The sequence below is a fragment of the Giraffa tippelskirchi genome, chromosome 2, assembly GCF_054371585.1.
Source record: "Giraffa tippelskirchi isolate mGirTip1 chromosome 2, T2T-mGirTip1v1.2.pri, whole genome shotgun sequence".
Classification (NCBI taxonomy): Eukaryota; Metazoa; Chordata; class Mammalia; order Artiodactyla; family Giraffidae; genus Giraffa; species Giraffa tippelskirchi.
Window position 1 is genome coordinate 198,449,402 of NC_137276.1, and position 18,895 is coordinate 198,468,296.

The following is an 18,895-nucleotide window of genomic DNA, read 5'->3' on the forward strand; positions in this document are numbered from 1 at the left end:
TGATTCCTTAAAATTCAAATGATTTATGAAAATAGTAGTTTCCAGTTGTCTTTATGAGCTACAGGATAACTTTTCAAAGAAAGTAAATTATATATTTTAGCTTCAATTGTATTTTCTAAGTAAGTGAAAGAGTAAAACATATAACTCAAAGGAAGGGAGTAACAAGTAGATTTTTAAATCTCAGTTTGAATAGTATGAGTGCCAAGTGGTCCTGGCACAGGTAGGAGAATTTTCCATATGTGAGATAATTTGTTGTTTGGCAATCAAACAATAAGAGTCACTCTTATTTTTTTCTCCAAGAGAAAATAAATTATCTGAGACAGGAATAGGTGACTCTGTACCAATGCAGTTATCAATCATATGGAGAAATTTTAAAAATAGAAACAAGATACTTGTTGGCTGAAATGATTTCCTTATACTGATAAAAAGAAAAAAAGTCTAAACTTCCAAGATGCTTAGGTCACATGCTTGAAGAATTTCAACTCTTTGCTCATGGCTCTATTAATTTATATATCAGTATTGAACAAAGCTCATAGCAGCATTCAATTAAATCTTACTAAGTGCATTAGGTATCTCAGTAAGTATATGAAAGGCACAAAGTTTCTGTCGACTTGTAGAAAGGGGAAGGAAAATTATTTCCCTGGACAATTACTGATGCTTATTTGGGCTCTTCTGGAAAAGTTTTGAGAGAGTCATTTCCTAGGTAGGTTGATAAGAAGTCCGGGGTCCCTGAGGAGGAGGAGGAGGAGGAGGAGGAGGAGGAGGAGGAAGAGGAGGAAGAGGAGAAAGGGGTCTGGAATTTTCAAGGAGGAGGAAAGGACAGGCTTTTTTTTTTTTCCTACATTCCTTAGTCTTAGTAAGGATTATATAACAACAATGTGTCCTGCTTGAGAGCATGTTTCTCCTTCTTGAGAACCTTCTGACTAATCCTGTTATCTTAAAGTGTATATTATGGGAGTGGATCTAGTAAGATCTTTACAACCTAGAGACAGTCTTTTGATTTATTGTAATAACCAATTAAAAAAGCATGTAATTCCCTTGCCAAGACTAGCGAGGGGGACACTCTTTGTCCCCCTTCAGATGTCTGTCAGAAGCTTTCTCTGTCCCTTTTTGTACTTTAATAAAACTCGGCTACACAAATGCTCTTGAGTGATCGAGCCTGGTCCCTTGTCCCAAAGTTAAATCTTCTTCGGAGATCACGAATCCCACACTGTTCCCCATAAGTTATCATCTTGTGGGCTCGTCTGGGATCTTCAGCACAAGGTAAGAATACTCAAGAACTCTAGCCTCTGTGCTTTCTCAGTATACACATTTTCTGCTTTACTTTATCAACTCTACAGTGTGCTTGTGTGAATGAATGACACGCCCTGCTTGAAGCAAGTGTTGAGCCCTGCTCTGCTGTTTCGAGGTGCCTCGTAATGACTGAAGGCAGCCCCAATAACAGGAGCCTTGTCGAGAGTTTATACCAGCTTGCCAATGCCAAGAGACACCCAACGTCCCTGTGAGGGGAGCAACCAGAAATGAGTGAAGCGTATGGACTGAACTTTCCTTCTTCAGTCAGCTTTTCCTGGTCTCTGACCGTTTCATAATTACATGGGGAATTAGAACTACTAACCTAATCTGTCAAATCATAGACTTCCAAGGGACTTGTGATCCATACTATTGCTGTGTACTTTTACTTAGACCCCAAACTTGGTAGCCATGGGAAACCCAGGCTTGCTAAGAGCACATCTGGGAGCAAGGAGGAGCTCTAGCTCCATGAACATCTCTCAGGCTAGAAGTCACTCTCTTGGCTGCCTTCCTCAGGGGCCAGAGTCCTAAAAGTGAGTCATTGTCATAGCTGTACCTCCAAACTATATGGATGGAAGTGCTGCTAGTGACCACAAGGTTTCTAGGTCGAGAATCCCAGATTGGAAGTACAGTGGGCTTGTTCCTTCGGTAACGCTAGCTCTTAATGGACCAGAGGAGGCTCTCCGATGGCTTTTGTCTGAAGTCCTTAGATATTCCTTTTGTGGAATCTGTGGAAATGGACTGGAAGGATTGGCCTTAATAGCTGGAGGACAAAAATCACCCTTTCCTCACTGGCCAACCCTCCACCACCTCTTTTGCTATACTGGTGTGGTGACACTCAGAAGGGACATCTTGGTTGTTGCTCATCCCTGTATAACTCAGTGCTTGTATTGCAGTGAAGACTATACTCAGGAATGTGCACAGGCAAATGGAACACGAATGCTTCCCCTAGTAGTCCTAGCTTGGGAGGCATTCTGGAAGGCTACTCTGTTGCACTCCAGGTGGCATCAGAGGAAGAGCAAAAATCAGATAAAGGTCGCGGTGTTATGGAATTAAATCAGTTTGGGATGCCATCAGGTCTATCCCTGGTGTATCTCCACCCCACCTCGGTGGTAGAAGCGGAGGGATGAGTAAGGCACCTGCATCGGTAAGGGACAGACTAAGTTCGAACAGGGAAGGAAAGCTTCAGTAGAAAGTCTGTCTAAACCCCATCTAAAGCAGGGAGGGACGCCTCCAGTGGAAAGAAGCCATGGCTGCTGATGCCTCTGTTTTGTTTCTTACTGATGGGAGCTAGCAGTTCCAGAACAACTTCTTTAAAATGTATTTTAAAAAACTGGGACGTTTGATACTCAGAGTTTAAAAAGACACACTTGATTCTCTGTGATACTGAATGGCCACAGTATCCTTTGGAAAATGGGAAACTCTGGCCTGTTGAAAGGTCTCAATTATAATACTGTTTTACTATTAGACCAGTTCTGTAGAAAACAAGAGAAATGGGTATAAGTGACATGTGAGTTGCTCTTTCTCTCTCCTCGAGACATGCCAGACTTATGTCCTAAGGGTGCAGATTTGGGTGTGAAACATTCAGCTGCCTCCTGTTCTCTTACTTTGCCCCTGTATCTGGGGCTCCCAACTGAACAGGCTGAGAATTAGGGCACCCTTCCAGGAAGGATTGCCTCAGTCTTGGTAGAAATTCAAACAGTCCCAATTGAGGTCAAGATTATTTAAAGGATCCAAAAAGTACACAGAAACCTTTATGGGACTAACTTTATTTTATGAGCTTACTTGGAGAGATGTATTGTATGTTTTGGGACAGATGCTGACTCCCGACTCAAGAGCTTGAGTTTTAGGGAAGCTACTGCTTTTGGAGATGAATGGTTTGAAGGCAAGTGGAAAGAGGGAGCACGAAATAGCCCTCCTCCCTACTGGGAGCCAAGCAGTTTCCATAACAGAGCCTCTTTGTCAGATATATTCTTGAAGGACTCAAGCGAGCACACAGTAAGACTTTCGACTATGCTAAGCTGACTGACATAGAACAAGGAGAGAAGGAAACTCCTGGTAAATTCCTAGATAGGCTACGGGAGGCTCTCTGGAAGCTTACTGACTCTGATCCTGAAAGTGCAGAGGGAGAAATGATCTTAAAAGATAGATTTCTCACTTAGTCAGCTCCAGATATCTGCTATAAGTTATGAAAACAGGCATTTGGATCAAATCAGTCTTTAAAAAAACTGTTGCAACTGGCTTAGATGGTATATTATGATAGAGAATATGAGGAGGAAAACAGGAGGAAAAAAGAACCAGGCAAAAAACTGAAGCCCCAGAATGGCTATTGGATCTACTCTGAAACATCCTGAGGAAAAATACCCAGAGGGACCCAGGTGAAAAAGGACAGACTTGTTATTACTGTGGGAAGGAGGGGCATCTCAAGCGGGATGCCTCAGGCATCCATGCCCAGTCTGCAAGGACCACACTGGAGAAGGGACGGCCCTCTGAGGCATGGGCCCCAGGGTTTGAACTCTCAAGACAATCGGGACTAAAGGTGCCTGGGGGTCCCCACACAAGCCCCTGTCCTAATTACACCTGAGGAACCTTGAATACTAATAACTGTGGGGGGGGGGGATCAGTTGATTTCTTTTGGACACTAGGGAAACTTTCTCTGTGCTCACTGAAGCCCCTGGTCTGCTTTCCTCCCAATCCCTGATCTGCTTTCCTACCCTTATGGGGCTGTCTGGATGAGCCAAATACTCTTATTTCACTCACCCTTTAAGCTGCAGCTGGGAATCTGTGCTATTTTCCTATTTTTTCATGAGTTTCTGATCTTGCCAGAATCTCCCTCACCCCTTGTGGGGAGCAATATACTAAGCAAGGTCCAGACCTCTGTTTTCATAAATATGGAACCAACTCTTTTTAATTGAACAAAATGTAAATCCTAGAGTGTGGACTGATGAAAAAAAAACTGCGAGTTGAGCACAAAATACTGTTCCTGTCTTTAACAAGCTCAAAGACCCTCATCTATTTCCACATCAAAAGCAGTATTCACTAAAGCCTGAGGTTAAAGAATGGGCGAAATCTTACTGTACTGACTTCTCACGATTGTAGGCATCCCTCTTAAACTCTAAAGTTCAGAGAAACAATGTTCCGTCTTTAAAGCTACCGTAACTCAAGGAGTGTTGAAAGCTCGAGGAATAGAATATCACTTACACTGTTCCTGGAGACCCTAATCTTCAGAAAAAGTTGAAAAGGCTAATGACATTATTAAAAGAGACCCATGTAAGCTAACTCAGGAAACACAAGACAGTTGGGTTAAAGTTTGACCCATAGCTTTAATGAGGGCTTGAACTGCCCCTAAGAAGAAGGGACTGTCTCTATGACAGAACTTTTTTGTGCACATATATTGTCATAGATCCTGAAGCCTTAGAATTAGCTAACTATGAGACCCAGCTTTCAGCTTTTCAACAGACATTACGAGAACTCTGGGAGGTGACCCCTGACCCAGCATCCACAATCAGTCTAACTGCTGGGTCTGTGGAGTGCCCCCTCCTTCATCAGTTGAAGACTTCCCATTGTGGTTTTCTCTGCTTCAAGGAAAGGACTTTCTTCAACTCTGCAAAAACCTTCACCAACAACAATCTTATATGACTTTTCTTCTTGATCTGATGACATCTAACAATCCTAAAATGGACTGATGTAACTATGGACATAATGTGACTTTTAATTTTGATTATGTTTTAACTTGGTTTAATAACTATTTTGCCTTACATCTGTAACTATATAATGTGGTTTGTTTCTAACCATCTGAAAGCTTTTAGGTTACAAATTGTTGTTCAAGCTCCTACGAAGGCCACAACCTCCTCCAACTATTACTTGGGGCCCCTGGACCAGAGACCCTCAGTATGAGGATTAGAAGAATATATTGCCTCAACAATTTAGGGACAGCCCCCCATCACAGTAGGAAGTAGTTATAAAATGAAAACGATGCCCCTTTCCCTTGGCAACATAATTTTCCTAAAAGAAAAGGGGAGAATGAGAGAGTCAATTCCTAGGTAGGTTGATAAGAAGTCCATGGTCCCTGAGGAGGAGAGAGGAGTCTGGAATTCTCAAGGAGGAGGAAAGGACAAACTTTTTTTCTACATTCCTTAGTCTTAGTAAGGATTATACAACAAAAATGTATCCTGCTTGAGGACATGTTTCTCCTTGAGAACCTCCTGACTAATCCTGTTAACTTAAAGTGTAAATTATGGGAGTAGGTCTAGTAAGATGTTTACAACCTTGAGACATTCTTTTGATTTATTGTAATAACCAATTTAAAAAGTGTATAATTTCCTTGCTAAGACTAGTGAGGGGGGCAATCTCTGTTCTCCTTCTGATATCTATGTCAGAAGCTTTCTCTGTCTCTTTTTAAACTTTAATAAAACACTGCTACACAAAAGCTCTTGAGTGATCAAGCCTGGTCCCTGGTCCCAAAGCTAAATCTTCTCCTTCAGAGATCACAAATCTGACACTGTTCACCATAAGGTATCAGTTTCTAGATCAAGTGCATGTAGAGTTGAACTCTGAGTGTAGAGAATATGATTTAAAAGTAAACATACATATCAATATCAGATATGAGGAATTAATCTGAGCTGGGAAACTACAGAACTACTTAAGATAGCCAGAAGGAAGTTGGCTTCAAGTACTTCTTGGTAGGGTTGGATGGCATCACTGACTCAATGGACATGAGTTTGAGCAAGCTGCGGGAGTTGGCAATGGACAGTGAGGCCTGGTGTGCTGCAGTCCATGAGGTCACAAATAGTCATACACGACTGAGTGACTGAATTGAAATGAACCATGGGACAAATGCCTTCTACAGGAGAAGCACAATTAATGGAATGAAGACAGCTGACTTACAGAATTGAAATTTCTTTTGTTAAAGTTTTTTTTTAATTGAAGTATAATTGATTTACAATGTTGTGTTAGCTTCTGGTGTACAGCAAAGTGATTCAGTCCTTTTCCATTACAGAAGATACTGCATACAGTAGGGACTTGTCCATACATAGTGATGTGAATTGTTATGGTAATTTGGAAAAACTAGAAAATCTTGGTAAACGTCCAGACAATACAAGATAATTAGGTCCTCCTATTCCTTATAGTTTCAGGGAAGAAGCAAAAATGAAGAGAGAGAATAAAAAGACAGTGAAATTGGTCATGGTAAGAACCAAAGTGGAGCAAAATTAAAGTCTCTCAACAAATATGAAGAAAAGTCACTGAACACTGAAAAAATACTCACTAAAGCAAACCTTTGGAATTAGTGTGGAAAAAAATGCGAGTTATTTGATGTCCACATTGTCAGAAAACATTTATTATACCTGATTTATGACTTAAACTATTGGAACAAACTAGTCAGTTTGCTAGTACAGCTTTCATTGGGACAAAGTATGCAACCAGAACAAATTGTTTATATATTGGAAGAGTAAAACATTCCATAAGTTAACGTGAGTACGAATAGCACACTTTATCTAGAGGTAGCAGAGCTGTTTCCAAGGTAAAATTATACGATTAAGCTAAATCTATTTGCAAGAGTAAGAATTAAATGTCTTCATCTCATATCAGAGATCTCATCTACCCTATGCTCATGACTCTTAATAACTGAAATAAATTAATTGATAATTGTTTTGAATGCAAACTTGGGTGTCACATTTTTTTAAAATTACCACTAATAGATTCTCTTATGAGATATCTACTTTTTTATTCATGTTGAGGCAATTGTTTGATTTTACCTATTCTCAGTGCTTCCTCACCTGTAAATATAAGTGCTTTGGCATTTAAAATTAAAGTAGTTTTATTATCTTCAAGATAAGAACATTCTCTGACACTGTTTTCCCCACAATGAATACAGCTTGCATTTTATATATATTTTCAATAATTTTATTGTCATCTTATTAATTTTCCAGACTTCCCTGGTGGCTCAGACGGTAAAGCGTCTGCCTACAATGCGGGAGACCCGGGTTCGTAGGAGACCCGGGTTCAAACCCTGAGTCGGGAAGATCTCCTGGAGAAGGAAATGGCAACCCACTCCAGTACTCTTGCCTGGAAAATCCCATGGATGGAGGAGCCTGGTAGGCTGCAGTCCATGGGGTCGCAAAGAGTCGGACACGACTGAGCGACTTCACTTCACTTCACTTCACTTCTATTCATTTTCCAGCCATTTTATTATTTCTCCTTACTTCTTTCTCTTTCTCAATTATATGTACAAGTTAATTTTGGATCTGTCATATATATTTGTACAAAATACTGATGAAGTGAGGCAGTTATATAATTTTAAAAGTAAATGAATCCTGTCTAATTTGTTTAAACCACAGTAACATAAAATATATCGTAGTGTAGTCATTTCTCTGCCAGTTTTAGAAGTGATAATATGATTGATATCTTAAAACTTAGTGGCCATATTTCAACCTATTTCAAGATGATAGTATCTTTTAAGGCCACAGATAATTTTTGACAACAAAAACAACATGAATCTATTCTTTCAAAATTGTTTTTGTATATAAATCACTATGAGTAAAAGTTTAATAACATACTATGTAAACTGATAATGCAATCTTCCATTCAATTATGTTATGTGGAAGTCAATTATAAATAGAATACTCTAGGGCAAAATTGTGATGTTTATCCTTTGGGGAAAAGTTTTTGCAAAAATCAGTGTCATCTTTTGAAACTAAATCCTAAAGATATATTCATTTTTGAACATGTCTTAATATTTTAGATTTTACTTTATATATAAAATATGCTATCATTATTTTTAACTAGTAATTTACACACATATTCAACAAATATTTTGGAAATAAACAGAAGAATAATTAAATGTGATTAAATGAATGTGTCACTAAACACATTTCCAGTTGCTACATTTTAAAACAGAACAATTGCAGTTTATAAAGAATATACGTTTTATTTCAGTATATCTCTACTAAGCTGTGAGCATATTTGTTTTATTTTTTTTTTAAGGAATCTCCTAAAAATTGCTAGGACTTTTTAAAACTTGACTTCTCCCAATTTGCCTGCTTTATTTAAAATAAACGAGTTGAGCTGAATTATGATGATTTAAATAGCTATACAAGAAATATTCATTAAACATATTTTGCTCTAATAAATATGAAGTCAAATTATTATGCTGAAATGATCTCTTGGCTATAATAAATGTATTAAATAAGATTTTCATGTGAAAAACCTCAAAGTTTTTGTTAACACTTTTTGAAAGGCTTTTAAGGAGTTTTAAAATTTATCTATCTTTAGCTGTATAGTTATATTTCACCTAAATCTAAATTTATCCCCTAGGTGTATAAGGAAGAAACTATTTCATGCATGAAGCATAACATTTTATTTGAAGATAAATTTCTAGTTTACAATGAGTCAAACATCAGATTACATAAAAATTCCTGTCTTTATTTTTAGGGGAAGGTGTATTCAGATACACAGGTATTTGACTATTGCACAGTATCCATTTGAATATGCTATCAGAAACTAGTTCATGTGTCATTGTGAATGCATACTAGGATTCTCATACTTTGGTTAGGCAGCCAAGAGATTTGACCATCTTTCCCAAGATTACTTTCGACTAAGATGGAAGATAATTATGCACTATTTGGTAATTATTTAAGTTAAACCGTATTCCTGCCTTGTATCTAAAGAGAGTATTTATTAAGTGAACCCAATGTCCATCATATGATCATCCCATTTTGAAGAAAACAGATTACATGGAAAAAATTTGGAATCCTACTCTGATAGTAGGTGGTTTTTATTTACCCAGAATGGAAAAGTACATAAATAATGAGCTAAATTAGCTTATGCCACACACTTTATTACTGCTTTGATGTTACTAAAATAACCTCATGTTGAATTATATCAAGAATCTATGCATAAGTAGTTTTATTCTGGTGTGTTAAAAAAATAATAATAACTAGAATATACAATTAAGATGTGCAGGTTTTTCTATGACTTTTAGCATGTTATTCCTCAAAAATTTTTTTTAATAATGTTTTCTCCTCCATGAATTACTTATAACTGAAGCATTTCAATTATAAGAATAAAAAATGTAGATCAGAATTATTTTAGGGAAAGAAGATGCAGTCTAAACAAAATGAAAAGGCAACCCACAAAATGGGAGAAAATATATGCAAATAAAGTGACCAACAAGGGATTCATCTTCAAAACATACAAACAGCTCACACAGCTCAATATCAGGGAAAAAAAAAAATTCAATCAAAAAATGTGTGGAAGATCTAAATAAGCATTTTCTAAAGAAAACATATACATGCACAAAAGGTAAGTAAAAATGTGCTCAGCATTAAAACTTATTATTATTAGAGAAATGTGAATCAACACTATAGTAAGGTATCACCTCACACTGGTCAGATTGCCTATCATGAAAAATCTACAAGCAATAAATTCTAGAGAGGGTGTGGAGAAAAGACATTACTCCTACACTGTTTGTGGGAATGTAGTCTTCCCTGGTAGCTCAGACAGTAAAGCATCTGACTGCAATGTGGGAGACCCAGGTTACAATCCCTGGGTTGGGAAGATCCCCTGGAGAAGGAAATGGCAACCCACTCCAGTACTCTTGCCTGGAAAATTCCATGGACAGAGGAGCCTGGTAGGCTACAGTCTATGGGATTGCAAAGAGTCAGACACGACTGAGCGACTTCACTTTGTACTTATGAAGAACAGTAGGGAAGTTCCTTAAAAAGGTAAAAATGGAGCTACCATATGATCCCATGGTATGTTGCCATTGCTGTGACACCAAAGCAATCCCACTCCTGGGCATATACCTGGGGAAAACCATAATTTGAAAAGATACATACCACAATGTTCACTGGAACACTATTTATAACAGTCAGGGCATGGAAGCAACCTAAAGTCCATTAACAGAGGAATGAATAAAGGAGATGTAGCAGTTATATATAATGAAATATTACTCAAACTTAACAAAGAACAAAATAATGCAGGAACATGGATACCCCTAGAGATTGTCATGGGCTTCCCTGGTAGCTCAGTGGTAAAGAATCTGCCTGCCAATGAAGGAGATGCAGGTTCAATCTCTGGGTCAGGGAAGATCCCCAGGAGAAGGAAATTCTTGCCTGGGAAATTCTCATGGACAGAGGAGCTTAGCGGGCTATAGTCCATGGGGTTGCAAAAGAGTCGGACATGACTTAGCAACTAAACAACAACAAAGAACTTTCATACTGGATGAAGTATATGAGACAAAGACATATTATCACTTATATGTGGAATCTTAAAAAATGGTACAAATTAACTTATTTACAAAACAGAAGTAGAGTCACAGATGTGGGAAACAATCTTACGGTTACCAGAGGAGAAAGAGGGAAGACAGATTGGAAGATTGAGTTTTACATATGTGTGGGCTCAGTCACTCAGTCATGTCTGACTCTTTGTGGCTCCATGACTATAGTCTGCCAGGCTTCTCTGTCTATGGAATTTTCCAGGCAAGAATACTGGAGCAGGTTGCCATTTCCTATTCCATGGGATCTTCCCACCCCAAGGATCGAACCTAGTTTGTTGCACCTCCTGCATTGGCAGGAGGATTCTTTACCACTAGTGCCACCTGGGAAGCCCTTTACATATACACACTATTATATATGCGTGTGTGCTAAGTCTCTTCACTCATGTCCATCTCTTTGTCACCCTATGAAGCATAGCCAGTCAGGCTCCTTTGTACACAGGATTCTCCAGGCAAGAATACTGGAGTGAGTTGTTGTACCCTCTTTCAGGGGATCTTCCCAACCCAGGGATCGAACCCAGGTCTCTTATGTCTCTTGCATTTGAAGCTGGGTTCTTTACTACTAGCGCCACCTGGGAAGCCCATACACACACTACTGTATATAAAATAGGTAATTAATAAGGACTTATTGTATAGCATGGCTTCCCTGGAGGCTCAGTTGGTAAAGAATCCTCCTGCAATGCAGAATCTCTGGGTGGGGAAGGTCCTCTGGAGAAGGAAATGGTAACCCACTCCAATATTCTTGCCTGGAAAGTGGGTTACTGTCCATGGGGTCGCAAAGAGTCAACTTAGAGACTAAACCCCAATTTTATAGCACCACTGTAGATCACATGGAACTCTACTCAATACTCTGTAATGACGTATATGAAAAATAATGTAAAAGAGTGGATATATGTATAATTGATTCATTTTACTGTACAGCAGAAATTAACATAACATTGTAAATCAATCAGACTAACAAAAATTTAAAATATAAAAAAATACCTTATATAATTAAAAAATTTATATCTGGATATTAATTGGTTGTTTTAAAGGTACTTTCATATGCTCTTTTGATCATTGTAACTCTATAACATAGGTAGTACTGATATTTTTATCCCTATTTTACTGGTATGAGATAAGTAGAAGAGCAGATACTAAAACCCAGGTATTCTGATAACCTCCAAAGCCTTTAACATTACACTTTGCTCCTGATAAATGTGTTACACTATGCTGTCTAGTGAAAGGATTTTTTTTTCATTAAAAACCTATAATCATCAATCTATCTGATTTGAAAAATATACTTGAATTTATTTTTAGTGTAATTTAGCTGTTAGCCTTATAGCACTTGTTCTGAAAATGCCCCAAAATGTCTAACTGTTATAAATTGATCACTGTATTTCTCCTTGTTACAGATTGTTTCTGTTTAGAAACCTGTAAGAAGCCACAAACCTTGGGGTTTTAATTACAGACTTTCTAAACCACCATACAACAGCTCTAGAATAAGTAAATACCAATTTTATTAACATAATAGAATGACACGAGCCAACTAAATAGCGTTCCAGAAGATCTTGCCTTTTGGATGAGATGTGTTTATATAGAATAAAAAGTAGTACAATGATTTATTTATGAATGAAATGAGGTTATAAACTTAGAGTAATGTTGTATAAAGTAATTTTTAATTGCTGTACAAAGTTGTACCATGTTTTGGTGGCAAATGAGATAAGTTTATCCAATGTCCACAAGAAAACTCGACTGTATTTGAATTTTAAAAAGAAAGGAGAAGGGGATAAGGAAGCTCATTAAATCATGTGAAAAATAACATTCTTTTAAGTTTGAAAATATAATTTTCTTTCCATTCTGAACCATACTAGTTTGTAATGTGTAAACTGAAGAGGGGCATTTGTAAAGTAGTGAATACTGAGAATACAGATTTCCTCTTCTTGGGCTCCAAAATCAGAAAACAATTGCTTCTTGGCAGGAAAGTGATGACAAACCTAGACAGTATGTTGAAAAGCAGAGCAAATACTTTGCTGACAAAGGTCCATGTAGTTAAGGCTATGGTCTTCCCAGTGGTCATCCATGGTTGCGAAAACTGGACCATAAGGAAAGGCAGAACACCAAATAATTGATGCCTTTGGACTGTAGTGCTGGAGAAGAATCCTAAAAGGCACTTGGACGGCAAGATCAAGCCAGGCAATCTTAAGGGAGACCAACCCTGAATACTCACTGGAAGGACTGATGCTGAAGCTGTAGTATTTTGGCCATCTGATGTGAACAGATGACTCATTGGAAAAGTCCCTGATGCTGGGAAAGATCAAGAACAGAAGGAGAAGAGGACATCAGAGGGTGAGATAGCTGGATGGAATCACTGATGCAATGAACATGAACTTGGGCAAACTCTAGGAGATGGTGAGGGACAGGGAGGCCTGGCATGCTGCAGTCCATGGGGTAGGAAAGAGTCAGACACGACTGGGCAACTGAACAACAACAACAAAACACCAAAAACCTCCACAAAGCAAATATAGTCAAAACCCTTGTACAGTGAGACATAAAAACCAGAAACGAGGTCAAATAAACCTTCAGTTTAAAAATAAGTAAAATTATCTGTATTTTGACCCACTGACTTATAATAAAATTTCATGAATATACTTTTTTGACCCTGCTACCCTCTTCTGAGTAAAACATGTTAAACTAGTTATGCCTAAAGCTTTCCTAGAACATTATTTATGTTATTGAAAAACTAATTACCTTCTCACTTTCCCATGAAGGAATAAGTGAGGTTAACATAAGGTGTGTGAATGAGAAAGCCAAAAGAAAGAATAATAAGAATGAAAAACAACTAAAAGTGTACTGGGAGAATATTTTCTTCACCAATATACCCAACAAGGTAAGTCCAATTCATTTTTTTCCCCCTGATAACAGCTCATCACTATTCTGCTTTACTGCCATTCCCATCCCCAGCCCTGCCTGGGTGGATAGAACCTAGATAAATGTACTTAAACAAATGAATAGGATTAGATGAATTGTTGTATTGATTAACCTGACATCTTTAGACGTTTTAAAAAATTAAGAGCTTTAACTCAGTAGTCAGTATGCCAGATTTGGAATTGTTCCCCTGCCTCTTAATCATTTGCTAGCTTAAACATATTTCTTAAAACTTTGTTTCATTTTCCTCACTTTTAAAAATGAGGATAATAACAGCACCTATCTCAAATAGTTTTAGGAGGACTAAATTAGAAAAGACATAAAAACTGTTTAGTGTAATGCCTGGCATATAGGAAACATCTTTGCTGTTATAATTATTGTTGTCGTCTAGGGAAAAAATTCAGTAATAATTTATATCTTTAAAAACATTAGTGATTCATCATATATAGTGATGACTTCAGCAATTTTCATAAAGTGAGATAAACTAGAAAAGGATTAAGAAAACAATCTTAATGCTCAACTTTGCTAATTATTAGAGAAATGCAAATCAAAACTACAATGAGGTACCATCTCACACCAGTCAGAATGTGCACCACTAAAATGTCCACAAATAACAAATGCTGGAAAGGGTGCAGAGAAAAGGGAATCCACTTGCACTGGAGATGTAAATGTAAATTGGTGCATCGACTATGGATAACAGTATGGGGGTTCTTCAAAAAACTAAAAATAGAGTTGCCATATGATGCTGCAATCCCACTCCTGGACATATATTCAGAGAAAACTCTAATTCTGCAAGATACATGCACCCCAGTATTCATTGTAGCACTATTTACAAAAGTTCAAGACATAGAAACAAAGTTGAATACTCCTCAGCCATATTAAAAGAAATAATGTCAATTCTAGCAGCATGGATAGACCTAGATGTTATCATACTAACTGAAGTATGTCAGAAAAAGAAAGGTAAATATCATATGATATCACTTATATGTGAATCTAAAATGTGACACAAATGAACTTACCTAGGAAATAGAAACAGACTCACAGACACAGAGAACAGACTTGTGGTTGCCAAGAGGGGGAGGTGGGGGAGGCATTGATTGGGACTTTGGGATTAGCAGATGCACACTATTATATATAGAATAAATGAACAACATGATGCTGCTACATAGCACAGGGGACTATTCAATACCCTGTGTTAAACCATAATGGAAAATAACATGAAAAAATAATGCATATATTTATATGTGTAACTGAGTCACTTTGCTGAAACAGTAGAAACTAATGTGTTTGTAACTCTACTATACTTCAATAAAATTAACTTTTAAAAAAATTAAAAAAGGAAAACAATCTTAATTTTATAAAAGGTACCATCTCAGGGCCTTCCACCTGGGACCCCTAGTGTATAAGTTATAGAAACATAACATGTTTTAAATTTCCTTACATATTTCTAACATGTCCAACATATTTCCTTAGATCATCCTTAGGGATAAACAAACATAAGCTTCAATAACTGTTTCTTGAGTTATTTTTGATGAAGATTTTGTAGCTGTTACACAAGAGTCTGAATAAATCCTTGCATTTTTTAAAATTAAAATCAAACATAGCTTCAAGAAAAACGAGTTGTTTTCCAAAATAGTTATATATATCCTTATTCTTCAATTTCTTCACTGATAATAAAAGCAAGTAATTTCTACATTTGAAACATTATATAAACCTCTCTGGGACACAGTTTTTGCAATTTTTCTTTCTTTTGATATTGAGTTGAAATTCTTTAATGATATCATTTATATACTTTGGATTTTAATTGAATATGAAGAAAGAAAAATGCATATACTTACTGGATGCTTCACATTAAATTGTATGTTTACTTTATGTTAGAATAAATATAAACATCTGAATGACACCATAAAAATAAAATACAGTTCATATCCAAAGAAACAGTTTAGTTGAGACTTGTCCTTACATGGTTTTTCATTTTCTATAGACATTATTTAAATAATAACGATGATAATAACAATAATGAGATAAAATTTATGGAGTGTTTATTATATGCCATTCCATAGGTTAATATCTTTTTATACATAATCACATATAAACGTCACAACAACTGAATGTTGAGTGAATGTAATCAAATTGTCCAAGTGTTGAAATCAGGTAAGTTGAAAAACCAGGATTTGATCCATGCAATTTAGATTGCCAAATGGAGCTTCTTAATATATAGAACAAACTGAAATATAGGTGTCCTATTTAAGATAAAATCTAACAATAGTTCAGAGCAATGCCTCAGTTTAAACTCCTATGTGTCTTTCAATGTACCCTTGAAAAATATAAGGTGATGGGAAAGCTGGGACACTAAATGTCATATTTTGGTTGAACAGCAGACTTTTTTATATTCATAACTAAATAAATCACTTGTTTAGTAATATTTTGTATGGCTATTATTTAAATACAGTAAATTGCAATATTTATTTTTCTCTAGACCACATATATCTCAGTTTAGACTGCTGAGTATTCTGTATTATCTTTAAATACTTATATAATGTCAGAATAATTGTGTTAATTATTGTTTGAGCACTAAAGTATGATTATTTGATTGAAATAGCTAAAGGCTAGTATCTTAGTGATGACATAAAATGCTATTCCCCATTAAAGTCGTTGCTTTGAATCAAAACTAAAGCCCAGGAATTAGGTTGGACACTAAAAATATGTTTACTAGATTGAAACCATTTGGAAATTGTGTGCAATTCTGGAACAATGTTAGTCATTTAGTTACATTTAGTCTACACATTTGTAATAGAGTTAAATAAAATTATTTTATACCAAAAAATTAGAAACACTCTAAGTTACCTTTTTCTCTAAGTGGTAAAGACTTGATGACCGTATTGACATCTGAATGTAGGATAGATTATAATGGTGATGTATGCATTCACTGTGATTTGAAGGTAGGATAGACAGTAGAGTGTTAAGAATTCAATCAAGAAATGTTAGAACTACTCCAGGCAAGTTTTGAGGAATGAGTGTTTTGAAAAAGAAGGATCTATGGAAATGCTTCTATTCCCATAGTAAAATTAGGACAATAATTTTATTCTTAAAATTAGGACAATTTGATAGTCAATTGGTTATGGGTACCATTAAAATGAAGGAGTCAAAGATATTTCCAGTCTTTTAAACGAAAGACTTAGATAAGTATTTGTTCATTGGAAGAAGCATAAAATCATGAGGGTTTTGATTTACAAAAAAATGAGTTTCAGCTTTTAATATTCAGTTAGAAATGTTCAACAGGGTGATGGGAATATCAGTAGGAGCTTAGTAGTAAGAGCAAGTCTTGAAAAGTGATAACTGAAATCAACTCAGAAAACTTCAGAGAAAGAAAACAATTATATTAATCAGTTGTCTTTTGATTACAAGCAAGAGAAACCTATCCAAAAATCTTAATTGTGTCAGAGACCCAAAGGGCAAGAGTAAAATAGAACCTTCTATTAGAACAAGGGACTTAAACACCATGAGGGCACTTTCTTAACCTCTCTTTACATTCCTGCATCATTCTTCTTTTATTTCTCAGAATTAACTCATCTTCTTATTTGGTCTACACAAACAATTCACGGTTACAAAGTGTAACAAAATTTATTTCCCATCTCTCTTCCTTTCTCTTGCGCCTTTTGGCTTTCCCTCTCCCCTTTCTTTCTTCTCAATTGTAAGTTTCTAGAGGAAGAATTTGAATCATTTATCTTTCTTTTAACAGTCAACAACAGTGAGAGAGATTAACTGTGGGTGCATATTCATGCAAAAAATGGTTGCTTTTTAAATGTTGTAGAAAGTGAATATCACTTTCCAAAAAAGGATGTGGAGACCTGCAACACTGCAAGAAGCGATCTCCTCAGGGATCAAAGATAAAACCTGAATGAAACCTATATTCCAGAACAAGAAAGAAGAGAAGAAGAAGAAAGAAACAAAGAGGAGTTAAAAAGAAAATTAAGTCTCTAACAGAGACACTGAAATCGAAGGAAATGAAAAATAAAAAGAAATATTATATTTGGCAGAAAAACGATGATTTATTTGGGGACTGAGGAACCACCATTGGTCTGACCACTAAAGAATAATTGGTGAATTTCAGAATGACATTTTCTGAAAAACTAAGGAATGAGTTGCTACATGTTTTGATGAAATTCTAATAGTGTACTATTTGAATACTATACTATTGACCTCAGACACTGGTATGATATTTAATGCCCTCCCCCTAAAAATAACGGGGGGGAGTTAGGGAAATTTTGTATACCATGACTAGTAACAGTTAACTCACTCCTAGTGAATTCTTTTAATCTAAGCACTCACAAATTGTTGGTTAAAGGGTTTAATAATTTTATTGGGAAGGTAATGTCAAATTTACCAGTCTATGTGTTCTCAAATATAATCCCTTGTCCTTAAAAAATAGTAGAGCACATGCCTCTGTCCAATATTGCAGAAGTTCCCCACATTTGCATGATTCTATAGGAGTGAATGAATGAACTGTAAACCTCTACAAAACTTGCCCAGATTCCCTAGAATGTATTCTGTGTAGACCAAGAGAAATTTAGTATTTTTAAGTAACCTACTCTTGTATTATCCTGGGTTTTGTTTTCCTATTATCCATTTTTTTTTTTCTGTTTGAAGATCATTTGCCTTGACATAGAAATTGGACAGTAAAAGTATTGGGTAGTTCTCTCTGTTATCTACCCAATACACATCTGTCACAATTATTAGAAATAAAACTTCAATTTTCTTCTCAAGGCATAGTTCATTTTAGAGTTATTTCTTGTCTCTGTAACACATGGTAGATGCAAAAATGCAGACACAAGATAAACTATGTCTTAGATTCCCTTGCAATTTTGTACAAAAAATTGAAAAAAAAAAAGAGAGAGAGAAAGAGAGAGAAATTCAGATAAAGTGGATAAGTGTGGGATAAGGCAATGACAATGTGGATGTCCTAAATAGGGCACAATGGGCTTCTTTAGTGGCTCAGATGGTAAAGAATCTGCCTGCGATGCGGGAGACCAGGTTTCTATTCCTGTATTTAGAATATACCCTGGAGAAGGGAATGGCAGCCCACTCCAGTATTCTTGCTGGAAAATTCCGTGGACAGAGAAACCTGGCGGGCTACAGCCCATGAGGTCACAAAGAGTTGGACACAATTGAGCAACTAACATTTAAATATGTTTATAATGCAAAATCCTAGTCAGTCTGAGTTCTAATGTGACTTGGCAGACACTTACAATGTATGGCTGTAATTTTTCAGTGGTGAGTTGGTTTCCTGTATATTGTAATTAATGTCCATCATTTTTAAGAATTATAAAGTGAACACAGATATTATTATGAGAAGTTATAATTCATGATCACTCCATCATCAAATTTAATTTCCTCCACTCACATAAGAACAGGTCTTATTCT

General features: G+C 36.3%; 1 protein-coding gene across 2 annotated transcripts in view; it reads right to left on the bottom strand.

Moving 5' to 3' along the window:
• CADM2 (cell adhesion molecule 2) overlaps positions 1-18,895 on the bottom strand; it is a 1,189,836-nt gene that overhangs the window by 344,809 nt on the left and 826,132 nt on the right. The gene's annotated exons all lie outside the window — the stretch shown is intronic.